The sequence below is a fragment of the Mustela nigripes genome, chromosome 4 (assembly GCF_022355385.1).
Source record: "Mustela nigripes isolate SB6536 chromosome 4, MUSNIG.SB6536, whole genome shotgun sequence".
Lineage (NCBI taxonomy): Eukaryota > Metazoa > Chordata > Mammalia > Carnivora > Mustelidae > Mustela > Mustela nigripes.
In genome coordinates this window covers 161,214,447-161,229,881 of record NC_081560.1, presented here as the reverse complement: position 1 = coordinate 161,229,881, position 15,435 = coordinate 161,214,447, and the positions used below count along the sequence as shown (strand labels likewise).

The 15,435-nt window shown below is 39.9% G+C and overlaps 1 long non-coding RNA gene across 1 annotated transcript; it reads left to right on the top strand.

Annotated features, from left to right (window-relative positions):
* The first annotated feature begins 1,518 nt into the window (after positions 1–1,518).
* On the top strand, positions 1,519–15,129 carry LOC132015347 (uncharacterized). Its single transcript, XR_009403628.1, has 3 exons — positions 1,519–1,830; positions 1,992–2,037; positions 14,908–15,129. It is a non-coding gene; the product is annotated as an uncharacterized LOC132015347 (long non-coding RNA).
* The last annotated feature ends 306 nt before the right edge of the window (positions 15,130–15,435 follow it).

Sequence of the window (15,435 nt, the reverse complement as noted above, 5' to 3'; positions counted from 1 at the left end):
GAGAAATTGGGAATGTAGCAAATGAGTGGTAGACCTTGTATTTGACCCTAAGTCATCTGGCCTTGATTGTCTACTGCCTCTTTTTAAATTTTTTTTTTTAAGATTTTATTTATGTATTTGACACAGAGAGAGAGATCACAAGTAGGCAGAGCAGCAGGCAGAGACACAGGAGAAGCAGGCTCCCTGCTGAGCAGAGAGCCCGATGAGGAGCTCTATGAGGAGCTCGATCCCACGACCCTGAGATCATGACCTGAGCCGAAGGCAGAGGCTTTAACCCACTGAGCCACCCAGGTGCCCCTCCTTTCTCTTTTCTTAACTTCCACCAGTTTGTTTCCGCTGGAGCGCCTCATGCCACTGTTCTAGAAGGGTCTCAATAAATGCTCTTCTGCGCCTTGCTTTTTTCACTGAACGATGTGCCTTAGGAATCACGTCCTATCAGTTCATGGAGATCTTCCGCATTGTATTTACCATGTGACGCCCTTTGTTTCGTGGAAGTATCGTGGGTTATTCAAACACTCTTGTGTATGGGGGAGTTTGATCTTGCAACCATACACAATACAGCTGTGGACAACTTTGTCCCCAGCTAGGTTCACCCTGGTGGAGGCGTATGTTCTGGGGACCCACCCAGGGCGGCACTGCTAGGCTAAAAGGTAAGCCTGTAAGTACTTTGTCAGATTTTGCCAAATTCCCTTCTAAAAGGTTGTACTGATTGTGATTTCTTTTCTTTTTCTTAAGATTTTATTTACTTATTTGAGAGAGAGAGAGAGAGAATGAATGAGCGGGGGTGGGGAGCAGGGACTGGGTAGAAGGGCAGAGAGAAGCAGACTCCCCGCTGAGCAGGGAGCCAGATCTGGGGTTGGATCCCAGGACCCTGGGATCAGGACCTGAGCCAAAAGCAGATGCTTACCCAACTGAGCCACCCAGGCACCCCCTCATTTTGATTTGTACCTAGCAATCTATGACAGTACCTGTTTCCCCACAGCCTTACCAATAGAATGGACTGTCACAAGTTTTTTTTTTTTTCCCTCCCAATTTTTGCCAATCTGGTAAGTGAGAAGTGGTATATGAGTGTAGTTTCAATTCTCATTTCTCTAATTATGAGTGAGATTGAACATCTTTATTTTAAAGACCATTTTTGTACTTCTGTGTGAATTGTCTGTTCGTACCTATTCCCTTCATTTTTTTCTGTTGAGGTTTTGGTCTTCTTCAGTTTCAGAGTTCAAAATAAGCGGGTGAGAATAGCCCTTTATCAGTCATGTGTGTTGCAAATATTTTCTCCTAGTGTACCAGTTACCTTTTTACTTTGTGGCATTGTTTTTACCTTTCAAAAATTATTTGTACATAGTCACGTTTATCAATCTTTTATTACTCTTGGATCTTTAATTTGAAAACTTTTCCCCATTTTTCAAAAATCTTCGTGATGCCATTTCACTCTGACAAGAGCCCTACGTGAGGACCTGTTTTTGCTAAGGGAAAGAGATCTAAAGAGGATTTTTTTGCTTCTATGAAGAGAGGTGAAGGGCAGAAACAATCGTTCAGTATTGGTTTTGCCGCGAGAGGTCCTGGAGGCTGTTTGCACCCCGGAGCAGAGAGAGCGGCCCCGTTTCGCTTCTCCCCTCACTGGCTTGCTTCCTCCCCCTTGCCTCCTCCCAGGCGCAGCACTGAGGACCCCAGCATCAGGCTGGGCAGGAGCTCGTGTCTGTGAGTGTCTGTGCCCTACCTCCATCTATTTTGTGCATCTGTTAGCAAGATGTGCCCTGAGGTATCAGAAGAGCCTAGAAGAGGTTATTTTTTGGGTCTGGGCATGCTCAACATTTTTTCTGTATCACGGTAAGTGTTTTCTTTGGTTTATTTTATTTTGGCTTACAAAAGATTTCATAGGAATATTCTACTTGCAGAAATGGGGGAAACCTGTACTTGGATTTAAAAAGAATTTACCTATATTTTCTTCTATTAACTTAGGTGGTTTTTTTTTTTTTTTTTTTTTCCAGTTAGGTCTTCGATCAGTTTGGAGTTTATTCTTGTGCATGGAATAAGGTATGGATATAATTTTATCTTTTTCCAAAAGGCTACTCATTTGCCTCTTTTATTTACCCCAGTGATTTCAGATGCCACTTTTGTTGTATATAAATTTCCTTATCTACTAGGGTTTCTTTCTGGGATTTCTGTTCGGTTTCAGTGTCAGTCTGTTTGGCCATCTGTACCAGTTTGCTTTAAATGTAGAGGCTTTATTGCATGTTTTAATGTTCGGTAGGGTTAGGTCCTCACTGTACTTATTTTTATTTATTTATTTATTTTATAGAGATCACAAGTAGGTAGAGGCCCGTGGGGGGGCTGGTGGTGGAAGCAGGCTCCCTGCTGAGCAGAGAGCTGGATGTAGGGCTCTCAATCCCAGGACCCTGAGCTGAAGGTAGACGCTCAACCCACTGAGCCAGCCAGGTGCCCCTGTACTTCATTTTCACCATTTTTTTTGGTGATTCTTTCTGGTTTGTTTTTCTATATGAATTTTATTATCAACTGTTGTTATTTTTATTGGGAGTATATTAACTTTATAAATTAATTTAGGAAGGATTTATACCTTTACACTGTGTTGTCATAGAAAATGTTTTATTGGGTGCCTGGGTGGCTTAGTGGGTTAAAGTCTCTGCGTTTGGCTCAGGTCCTGAGTCCTGCATCGGGCTCTCTGCTCAACAGGAAGCCTGCTTCCTCCTCTCTCTCTGCCTGTCTCTGATCTCTCTCTCTGTCAAATAAATAAATAAATAAAAATCTTAAAAAAAAAAAAAAAAGAAAATGTTTTATTATTCAATTGAGTGTATTTTTTGTATCTCTCAGAAATATTGTAAAGTTTCACTCATACAAGTTTTTTACATTTCTTGTTAAATTTACCTCTATATACTTAATTGTTTGCTACTGTCAGTGGGGTTTTCTTTTCTGTTATATCCTCTAGGTGGTTGTTATTAATGCATGTGAAGGCTCTTGATCTGTGTGTGTTAATTTTATATCTTGTTATATCCCAGAATTCTTCTACCAATTGGATTAATTTTATTCTTGATTCTCAAGGTCTTACCAGGTACACTATCGTGTCATCTGCAATATAGATGTTTTTACCTTTTCTTCACCAACTTTTACACCTCTCTATTTTTCCAAAGGAAGATATACCTTTTATCTAGGTTTTAAAATTTTATTTGCATAGAGCTTTGCAAATTAATCTCTTATGATTATTATTTCTTTATTTTCTCTCATGATTTTTAAAATTTCTTCTGTTTCCATGGTATATCTCTCATCGTTTTTTATTTTGTACATCTGTGCTTTCTCCCTTTTTTCTTGATCAAGTTAGAGAATGATTTGTCTATTTTGTTAAATTATTCAGGAAACCAGGATTTTGATTTATTTATTTATTTATTTACTTTTTAAAGATTTTATTTATTTATCAGAGAGAGAGAGGGGGAGAGAGCAAGCACAGGCAGACAGAATGGCAGGCAGAGGCAGAGGGAGAAGCAGGCTCCCTGCTGAGCAAGGAGCCCAATGTGGGACTTGATTCCAGGACGCTGGGATCATGACCTGAGCCGAAGGCAGCCGCTTAACCAACTGAGCCACCCAGGCGTCCCCAGGATTTTGATTTATTAATTAGATTTTCTACTTTTCTATTCCTTGACTCTTTAAGTTTCTACTCTTATCTTATTATTTCCTACCTTGGGCTTTCTTTTGGTTTATTTTGTTGTTCTTTTCCTATTTTCCCCTTCTTGTCTTTTGAGCTAATAATTTAATTAATTTTCATTCTTTTGTTTTTAATTGATGAAAGTATTTTGTTGTACTGTGAATTTACTTAGATCATAGTCTTACTGTACCCCATAGATTCTGATGTGGAGTATTTTCATTAATCATTGTTTTAGAAATTCCATAATTAAAGTTTGTATTTCCTCTTCTTAAAAATTAAGATATAATTGGCATATGTATATATATATATATATATGTACACCACATGCATATGTATACCACATAAATTTAGTTCACATAAATGATCACCTCAATACATTTAGTTAACATCCATCACCACACAGCATTACAAAATAATTTTTTCTTGTTTCATTTCCTCTTAAACTGAAATTTGTTTAAATATACAATTTAAAAATTTTATAAATTAAAATATTTAAGAATCCTACAATTTTTTAAAAAATGATTTTATTTATTTATTTGACATACAGGAATCACAAGTAGGCAGAGAGGCAGGCAGAGAGAGGGGGAGGCAGCCTTCCTGCTGAGCAGAGAGCCCGACTCAGGGTTTGATCTCAGGACCCTGGGATCATGACCTGAGTGGAAGTCGGAGGCTTTAACCCACTGAGCCGCCCAGGCACCTCCTAAAATTTTTTTAGTTAATTTTTTCTAGTCTTATTGTATTGTGATCAGAGAATGTTGTCTATAAAATAGCCACCTGATAGAACTTACTGAAGTTTTTCTCATGACCTAATAAAGAATACATTATTAAGAATTTTTTTTAAAAGATTTTATTTATTTATTTGACAGACAGAGATTACAAGTAGGCAGAGAGGCAGGCAGAGAGAGAGAGAGAGAGAGGAGGAAGCAGGCTCCCTGCCCAGCAGAGAGCCTGACGCGGGACTCGATCCCAGGACCCTGAGATCATGACCCGAGCCGAAGGCAGAGGCTTATCCCACTGAGCCACCCAGGCGCCCATTATTAAGAATTTTTTTAAAAGATTTTATTTATTCATTTCTCAGAGACAGAGAGAGCACAAGTGGGGGAGAGGCAGGCAGAGGGAGAAGCAGGCTCCCCGCTGAGCAAAGAGCCCCATGTGCGACTCAAGCCCAAGACCCTGGATTCATGACCTGAGCCGAAGGCAGATTATTAACCAACTGAGCCACCCTGGTGTCCCCCATTTTTAAGAAAATTTTTTGACATATATCTGCAAGACCATCGGTTTTAACGGCCTCTTTTAATCCCTACCTGTTGACTCTGAGACAATCAACATTTCCCCTTTTGTCCTCCTTGTCCCATCTTTTGATTGCATGATTTCTGCTTTGTCACAATGTCTAACACTTGTACTAGGGTCTTCTACCCTCATTTCTACCTTTGTTTTAGTCTTTGATCTGCAGTGATCTGTACTAAAATACCACCAGCCCTTTGTGTTTTTGTATACATATATGTATGTATGTATGTATGCAATCTCTGTACCCAATGTGGGGCTTAAACTCAGGACCCTGAGATCAAAAGTCACGTGCTCTACCACCTGAGCCAGCCAGAGCCCCCCACTAGCCCTTTGTTAAAATTTTCCAAGTCATCTCTTTGTTGGATGAAGCTTAACCCCTAAAATATACCTCAGAAAAGGTCCTAAATTCCAAAAAATGTTTGTCTTGACACTTGAAAAAGTGTTTGGCTTCCATGGATCACACTTTTTTTCCATTCAGTTTCTAGAAAATGCCACTCCATTTTTGCTTTCCTTTTATGCTGCTTTTGAGAAGTCTGGTGCTCATCTCATTCTTTTACACTAGCAAATTATGTCCTTTTGTCTCTGGAGGATTTCAGAATGTTTTTATCTTTACAGTCTGACAGTTTTGCCAAGATAGGTCTCAGAGTCTATCATTTTAAGTTCATTTTCTCAGGTAGTTGGCAGGTTTTTCAATATGTAGATTCAGGTGTTTGTGATTTCTGAAATGTTTTTTGGATTATAGTTTTAAATGCTGGTTCTGTTCCATTGCTTTGTTTTCTTTTTTAAAGACTCCAATTATATAAATTACGGTCCTTTGTATTTCTTGTAGTTCTATGCTTTTCCTTTAGCTTATTTTCATTTTCATGTTTGTTTTCCTGTCTTCCTTTCCAGCCAGGCTTTTGACTTTTTTATGTATCTATGCACCGGTGTAGCCATCACCCAGGTCCTGTTCCAGCATCGCAGACACGCCGTCATTCTGCCATCCGTCAATACTTCCTTCTGTCAGTCAATCCTCCCTCTTCGGAGGCAAGCCCTTTTCTGACTTCTGTCCTTTTTAGTCTTGCTCTTTCTTGGTATTCATCTAATGAAGTCGAGTGTGTAAACTTCAGTGTTTGGCTTCATTTACTCAATATTACGTATATAAGGTACAATGTATATAGTACTATGTCTATAAAATGTTTTATTTTATTGTTGACAACAGATATCCCCTGAACACCTGTTGTGTGTGCCGGGCTTTGTAACAACAGTCTTGAACAACGGCTGCAGCTAATTGTGTGCTCTTTCTGATGCCCAGCATGGGTGGCATTCTCCATACAGGGAAATATAGAACCAGACCCCAGGAATGCTTTTTATCATCATTCCCGCAGGCTTGCTGAAACTAGATAAATAGGCGGCAGGATGGTGCCTGGGTCAGAAGGGAAACTGCCTTTTAATTATGCATCTCGTAAAACAGTGTTTCAACACTTTAGCCTCAGAAATCACCTGAAAGGCTTATCTAAAAACGGTTTATGGTGGGGAAAAAAAAAAAAGTTTGTGGGGAGCACACCGAAGTGTTCAGCATGATTTGTTCTGGAGGTTTTCGTTTTTTTCTTGGATCTCAGGAAGCATTTCCATGCACTCTGCAATCCACACACTAGTCCTCCCGGTCGTATAACTTATAGCTCATTCTGCCCTGGGCGCGCTGAGGAGCCCCTAGAGGCTGCGTGAGTTTTACAGTAACAATTAGGAACGGACTAATTCCAGAAAATGTTCCAAGTGAAAGTCCCTCCCAATTCATGAACCAAAATTCTATCCTTTCTAAGAAAAATGAAATGGTTCTTAAAATTGGCTAAGTTTATAAATTTTGGAGGAGAATTATGATTTAGCAGGTATGAAAAGGACCCCGTCCACAGCCAACGGAAACACAGTAGCTGGACTGGGGGCTCCTTTACCAGAACTAGCCCAGCAGTGCGCAGTGCCACCTAGTGGTTACACTGCACCAGAAGGCTCCCTCTTCTGCAAGCCCGGGACCACAGAGAAGGGTCTGGACAAAAGCGGGTAAGGAACTCCTTTGGAATGGTCAGGGACCCCTGGGTGTCTCAGTTGGTTAAGCGTCTGCCTTCCGATGGGGTCATGATTTCAGGGTTCTGGGATGGAGCCCTGCTCATCAGGGAGCCCGCTTCTTCCCCTACCCCTCCTTGCCTTGTGCTCTCTCTCAAACAAACAAAATCTTAAAAAAAAAAAAAAAAAAAAGCACCCCTTTGGAATGATTTATATCAAAGTCCATTGGCAACAACTATACATTTCCAACCTGTGTGTTTTCTGAGGTCTTGTTTTTCCTCACCTAGGGTTTCCTCTTCTATATATGATAAAGGCAACCTGGTGAACCTGAGGTTCCCTTTCTGGACAGTGTTTCTTTCTTTATGTGGATCAAGATCCCCTCCTAAAGCTTCCGGGGTCCTTCCTCTTTCTCTGCTTGTAAGTGAAGAAGAAAATAAAACAAAGGCATTATTTTGAAGTGAGAATTTTGTTCTTAGTGAATTCATGCTGTTGGCCAAAGTGTAGGTTGCTTACGGACTGCACGATGAGGTTCTAAAGCTGCATGCTCAGGGAAAATACGATAATGTTGTTTTTTTTCTCCTGCTAATTCCCCTGCTCCCCCCCCCGAATTGTGAAGATTACATTATAGAATATTTGGAAAGGGGAAGCAGGAGCATTGCTCCAAACACTCAGCCCTGTGAGTGGGCTTCCAGGTGCTACAGCTGCTTATCCGTGTTGTTTCACACCTCATTCAGGTGTTACCTTCTGCAGCTGGTGATAAAATATCTTTTGCTTGGAGATGCAGTCAATGAAGCAAAAAAAGTAAGGTGTGAAAGTGCAATTGACTAATTGATTATTTAAAATGGTTCCTTTGTCAGAGTGACCAAGAGGGCTCAGTGTCCAGTAGTGTTAGATATTAGCAATATTTCCCATTTTTGCCATTTGGGGGAATAATGATAACGGTTAAGTGTGTGATTTTTGTACTACCTCTGAGGATGAACATTTCATAAGTTAATTGGCTGTTTATAGTTCTCTATCAATTTTTGTAACTATCTTTTGCCCATTTCTTGATTAGATTTTTTTTAAGATTTAATTTTTTTTTAAATGGAATCTGTACACCCAACATGGGGCTCGAACTTATAACCCCAAGATCAAGATTTCCATGCTTTATGGCATGAGCCAACCCGGCACCCCTCTGTTAGTTTTTTATATATTTCTTTCTTACTGTATTGGTGGTATCCCTTTGTCACATCTTGTAAGCTTCTCTCTCACTCTATTCATTTCTCTTTTGGGTTTGTTTATGTGTTTAAATATCTATGTGGTTGAGTACATCAATTTTCTCTCTCTCTCTTTTTTAAAAGATTTTATCTATTTATTTGACACAGAGAGAGAGAGTACAAGTAGGCAGAGAGGCAGGCAGAGAGAGAGGGGGAAGCAGGCTCCCCACTGAGCAGAGAGCCCAACACGGAGCTCGATCCCAGGACCCCAAGATCATGACCTGAGCTGAAGGCAGAGGCCTAACTTACTGAGCCACCCGGGGGCCCCTCAGTTTTCTCTTTATGGCTTCTCAGTTCCAGTCTTTTTAAATTTTATTTAATTAATTAATTAATTTATTTAAAGATTTTACCTATCCATTTGACAGAGAGAGACCACAAGTAGGCAGAGAGGCAGGCAGAGAGAGAGAGGAGGAAGCAGGCTCCCCGACGAGCAGAGAGCCTGATGCGGGACCCGATCCCAGGACCCCGAGATCATGACCCGAGCCAAAGGCAGCGGCTTAACCCACTGAGCCACCCAGGAGCCCCCAGTCTTTTTTTAAAAGGCTAAACTAATCTTGAAGTTAAACAAATGTTATCTTTTATTTTTCCTATTTTAATAGGAAATGGTTCTATTTTTATGTATAAAAATCTCTGTGAAATTTATTGTTGTTTATAGTGTGAGACAAGGTTCTAACTATTTTCTTCCAGATGGAGAGCCACTCTATCCCCCACCTTTTTCAGAGTGTAAAAATTACCACAATCTTTTTGGCAAGTAATTTGGTCATAGCTACTTAAATTTAAAATGCACATACCCTTTTTTTTTCTTTCAATTAAAAAAATTTTTTTAAACATATAATGTATTATTAGCCCCAGGGGTACAGGTCTATGAATCGCCAGGTTTACACCCTTCACAGCACTCATCTAGCACGTACCCTTCCCAGTGTCCATAACCCCACCACCCTCTCCCTGCCCCCCTCCTCCCAGCCACCCTGTTTGTTTTGTGACATTAAGAGTCTCTTATGGTTTGTCTCCCTCCCAGTCCCATCTTGTTTCATTTATTCTTTTCCTACTCCCCAAACCCCTTATGTTGCATCTCCACTTCCACATATCAGGGAAATCATATGATAGTTGAAGAGAGGACACATCTCCAAACTCATTCTATGAGGCTAGGCTTGTCCTGATACCAAAGCCAGACAAAGACACCACAAGAAAAGAAAACCGTAGGCCAATATCTCTGATGAATGTAAATGTAAAAACCTCCAATAGGTACTAGCAAACTGAATCCAATAGCACATTAAAAGTATCATACACCATGACCAAGTGAAATTTATCCCTTAAATACAAGGAGGTTTAACATATGAAAAATCAATTAAAATGATGCATCAGACTAATAAGATAACGGATAAAAAGCATATGATCATCTCCATGCAGAAAAAGCATTTGACAAAATTCAACATCATAGGAATGGAAGGAAGGTGCTTTAACGTAATAAAGATGAAAACTCCACAGCTAACATCATCTTTGACCATGAAAGACTGAAAGCTTTTCCTCCAAGGTCAAGAACAAGGCAAGGATGCCCATTCTTGTCATCTCTTTCTAACATAATACTGCAAGTGCCAGTAGAACAATTAGGCAAGGAAAAGACAAGGCATCCAATCACAAAAGACCACAAATAGCTAAATCAGCCTTGAGTAAGAAGAACAAAACTGGAGGCATTACATTTTCTGATGCAAAATACATTATAAAACTGCTGTAATCAAAGTAATATGGTAATGGCATAAAGATAGACATATAGACCAATGGGATCGAATAGAGAGTCCTGAAATAAATCAATGCACATATGGTCAACTGATCTTTGATGGTGATGGCAAGAGTACACAATGGGGAAAGGACAGTCTGTATAGCAAATGGTATTGGGAAAGCTGGATGTCCATATGCAAAAAAATGAAATGAAACTCTTGTACCATATATATACAAACATCAATTCAAAATTAAATGTAAGACCTGAAGCTGCAAAAATCCTGGGAGAAAACATAGGGTAAAAATTTCATGAAATTGGTCCAGGCAATGATTTCATGGATGTGACACCAAAAGCACAGGCAACAAAAGCAAAAATAGACTATGTCATACTGAAACACTTCTGCACAGCAACGGAAAAAACAGTCTACAGAATGGGAGTAAATATTGGCCATACATCTTTTAAGAGAATAATTTCCAAAATACATAAGGAACTACTACAGCTCAGCAATAACAACAAAACTAATAACTCAAGTAAAAAATGGGCTAAGGACTTGAATAGACATTTCTCAAAAAAAATCATACAAACGACCAACGGGTATGTGAAAAAAATGCTCACTGTTATTAATCATCAGGGAAATGCAAATCAGAACCACAATGAGAGATCACCTCACACTTGTTAGGATGGCTATTATCAAACCCCACCAAAACAAACCAAAAACCCCAAAAGACAAATGTCGGTGAGGATGCAGAGAAATTGGAATCTCTGTACACTATTGTTTGAAATGCAAAATGGTGCAGCTGCTATAGAAAACAGTATGGAGTTTCCTTAAAAAACTAAAACTAGAATTAATCTTATGATCCAGCAATCCCACTACCGGGCATTTATACAAAAGAATTAAAATCAGGATCTTGAAGAGCTCATGTTCATTGCAGCACTATTCATAGTAGCCGAGATTAGAAACAGCTTAAATATCCATCAGTGGATGAATGGATAAGGAAAATGTGGTAGATACATACAATGGAATGTTAATCAGCCTTGAGAAAGAAGGAAATCGTGCCATATGTGGTAACACTGATGAATCTTCAGGGCAATGTGCTAAATGAAATAAGGCAGTAACAGAAAGACACATACTATGTGATTTCATATATGTGAGGTATCTAAAATAGTCAAACTCAAAGAAGCAAAAAATAGCACTGTGGTTGTCAGGGTCTGGGGTAGGGAAAATGGGACATTACTAGACAACAGGCCTTAAGTTTCAGTTAAGCAAAATGAATAAGTTCTGGAGATCTGCTGTACATCTTGTACCTATATTCAACAGTACCATATTGTACACTTAAAAATATGTTAGGAAGGTAGATCTCATGTTGAGTGTTCTTTTGCAATAAAATTAAGAATAAGTAAAGAAATAGAAATGCACATGCCCTTTGATCACCAATCTTCTAGAAACATATTTTATAGAAATAAAAGCAGTAATATATAACAGCCTGTAAGGATATATGCTGTGTCATTTATAATGGTTAAAAAATACAGAGTCACCATGAATGTACAGGGGTAATGTTAGAATAAATTATGGTAAATCCGTACTATGAAATATTCTGAATTCTTTTCTTTTTCTTTCTTTTTTTTTTAGTGTGGACTTAATGTCCAATGTGGGGCTTGAACTCACACCCCCAAGATCAGGGGTTGCATGCTCTACCGACAGAGCCAGCCAGGTACCCCTGAAGTTATTCTAAGAATGCTGTTGATATCTATATGTATTGATTTAGAAGTATGTCAAGTACATGAAATATTGTTATATGCAAAAAGCAAGTCACACCATTTTTAAAGCATTTTTTAATATGTGTACATTAGGAAAAAACCACAAAATAATATGCATCATAAGGTCATTAGCGGTTTCCTTGAGGAGAAAGAATTTCAAAAAGGTCAGAATATAGGGGGTGAAGATTATGAGTGTTTATTTTATAGAGGTATTTTTTGAAATATGACAAATCAAATAAAAAAGAAGTCACGTTGCTAACTGGTTAATTATCCAGAGCGGAGAGAACTTGTTGAGCCTGTGGGGAGTAGAGGGCCCACGTGTTCCCTTCAAGAGGGCCAGAGGAAGACAGGAGGGATGTCTCCACGCACTGCAAGGTTGATAGGTTTGAGGAGGAACAGATGTGTACCCTGTCAGAGTAGAGCTAGAAAAAGTGGACAGGAATTTCAGGAGGCTGACTTTAGCACAACATAATAAAAGTTCTTAATCACTAGAAGTGTCCAAAAATTGCACTTGACCTTAACCAAAAGGCTGAGAAGGAATACAAGTGTCCAAAAATGGAAGCATCTGTCACATGGAGTTTGAGTTTTCCATTGCTAGAGATTTTCAAATTAGGATTAGGTGACATCTTGTCATGTGTGCTGTAGAAGGAATTTTTAAATTCGACTGGGGTGTTGGACTAGATAATTTTGAACATATTTCTAGTGCTAGAATTCTACGATTTTGTCACCTGGGAAAGCTTTATTAAAAAATAGTATCATAAGTGCCTGATAACTCAGAAATGACTCTCATATACAAAATGCTAGATACAGAAGGTGATTAAAAAATGTGATTCATTAATTCTAGATGTGACACTTTGACAAAGTGAGGAAAAAATTGATTAACCAGTAAATAGTGATGGGATCATTAGAAATTAAGTATATAAAACTGGGTTCCTTCCTCATTCTTTACCAACATATTCCATACAGATTTAATTGTTAAAAAAGTTCTAATTGTTAAAAAAAAAAAAAAAAAAGTTGAGGGACGCCTGGGTGGCTCAGTTGGTTAAGCAGCTGCCTTCGGCTCAGGTCATGATCCCGGCGTCCTGGGATCGAGTCCCACATCGGGCTCCTTGCTCCACGGGGAGCCTGCTTCTCCCTCTGACTCTGCCTGCCACTCTGTCTGCCTGTGCTCGCTCTCGCTCTCTCTCTCTGACTAAATAAATTAAAAAAAAAAAAAAAAAAAAAAAGTTGAGTCAGAAAATAAGGGTGGCTTATGGGGTTAAGCCTGGATGGCTCAGTGGGTTAAGCATCTGCCTTTGGCTCAGGTCATGATCCTGGGGTTCTGGGATAGAGCCCCACATTGGGCTCCCTGCTCAGCGGGGAGCCTGCTTCTCCCTCTCCCTCTGACCCCCCCACTCGTGCTTTCTCTCTCTAGTGCTCCCCCTTTCTCAAATAAATAAATAAAATCTTTAAAAAAAAGAAAAAGAGGGGCGCCTGGGTGGCTCAGTGGGTTAAAGCCTCTGCCTTCTGCTCAGGTCATGATCCTAGGGTTCTGGGATCAAGTCCCACATCAGGCTCTCTGCTCATCAGGGAACCTGCTTCCTCCTCTTTCTCTGCCTGCCTCTCTGCCTACTTGTGATCTCTGTCAAATAAATAAATAAAATATTAAAAAAAAATAATAAAAAAAAGAAAAAGAAAATGGGAATGCATTGTTTTGATTTTGATTATCTAAGAGTTGGAAGCCATTTAAAACAAAATATAAGATCCAGAAAGGACAAATTAAGTAATTTATAAATTCTACCCATTAAAAATGTTTCTATCGAACAAAATATTATTATTAAGTCAAAAGATACCCAGCAAATCAGAAAATATTTGCAGGTAAAGAGCTAATTTCCTTAATATGGAAACATTTCTTTTTTTTTTTTTTTAAGATTTTATTTATTTGACAGAGAGAGAGATCACAAGTAGGCAGAGACGCAGGCAGAGAGAGAGGGGGAAACAGGCTCCCTGTTGAGCAGAGAGCGCGATGCGGGGCTCGATCCAAGGACCCCCGAGATCATGACCTGAGCCAAAGGCAGAGGCTTAACCCACTGAGCCACCCAGGTGCCCCACCCTATGCAACTGTTAATTGAGATCGCCCTATAGGCCATGATACAGAAGGTATTCGATACACTAAATTTTATTTTTTAATCATTTTTCTTTTTTTTAATTTTTAAAATGAAAACTCAATTATTTAACGTCTAATGGATTATTAGTTCCAGAGGTAGAGAGGTCAGTGATTCCTGGGTGTTATTATAATACCTGGTGCTCATTACATCACGGGTCCTTCTTAAACCCAGTTACCCCTTCCCCTCACCTCCCTCTGCTCCAGCTACCCTCACTTTGTTTCCTATGATTGAGAGTCTCTTATGGTTTGTCAAGACACTAGAATTTTAAAAAGCAGGGTGCATGGGGCACGTGGGTGGCTCAGTGGGTTAAAGCGTCTGCCTTCGGCTCAGGTCATGATCCTGGGGTCCTGGGATGGAGCCCCACATTGGGCTCTCTGCTCAGCAGGGAGCCTGCTTCCTCCTCTCTCTCTCTCTCTCTCTGCCTGCCTCTCTGCATCCTTGTAATCTCTGCCTGTCAAATAAATAAATAAATAATCTTAAAAAAAAAAAAAAGCAGTGTGCAAAAGTGCATGTTTTCTATGAAGTCATTTTAGGGTGTGTGCGGGTGTGTACGTGCATTTGTGTATGATTGTGTAACTTCTGGGAGGATACAAAAGGCAGTGAAGAACAGTGATCCCTGAGAAAGAGGAAACAAATGAGGTGAGCCCTACAAGTGCCCTGCAGGCTGGGGAGATCAAGGCAACTCAGGCCACCGAACAGAGAGCTGGGAGGAAAGAGTGCAAAGACAGGGGTCTCTGGGCATAAGCAGAGAGGCCCTTTGAATACGGGGTTGGGTACTGATCAGTGCATCCAGGTGGGGAAACTAACTCCCCACCGGAGGCAGGGAAAGTACCACCTGAAATGATTCGAGCTAAGAGTATCTGCGGCTCACACAGGCCGGGAACAGTGTCTGTTCCCGCAGCCAGACCGGAGAAGTTCAAGATTCACAGGACCTCGGGTAGTGTACATAGAAGCGTCTTGCCCTCTAGTGGGGATACTTAGCTCTAGGCTGGGCATTGTTCCAGAACTACCTAACAAATCTTTTTTTTTTTTTTTTTTAAGAGTTTATTTATTTATTAGAGAGAGAAAAAACACAAGCAGGAGGAGAGGGCAGAAGGAGAAGCGGGCTCCCCACAGAGCAGGGAGCCAGATGTGTGACTCGATCTCAGGACCCTGGGATCATGACCCAAGCTGAAAGCAGACGCTTAACCGACTGAGCCACCCAGGAGCCCGAAGAACTACCTAACAAATCTCAAAAGCACGATCTGAAAGGACTGAAGTATTTCCAAGTGACTCAGGTAAGCCTCAGAACAAATCTCAAGAATATTTATAGTCATATAAAAATATTCAGCACCCAGCAAGGTAAAGTACAAAATGTCTCGCGTCCAAAAATGTTGCCAGGCATGCAGAAAGCCTGGAACGTACAACCTATAATGAGATAAGTCAACCAAATGGAACTAATTAAAACTGACACCGATGTTAGGAAGGACATTAAGGCAGTTATAACTGTATTCTGTATGTTCATGAAGTTAAATATATACATATTCCATACACTTGACTCTTACCAGTTATATGATTTGCAAATATCTT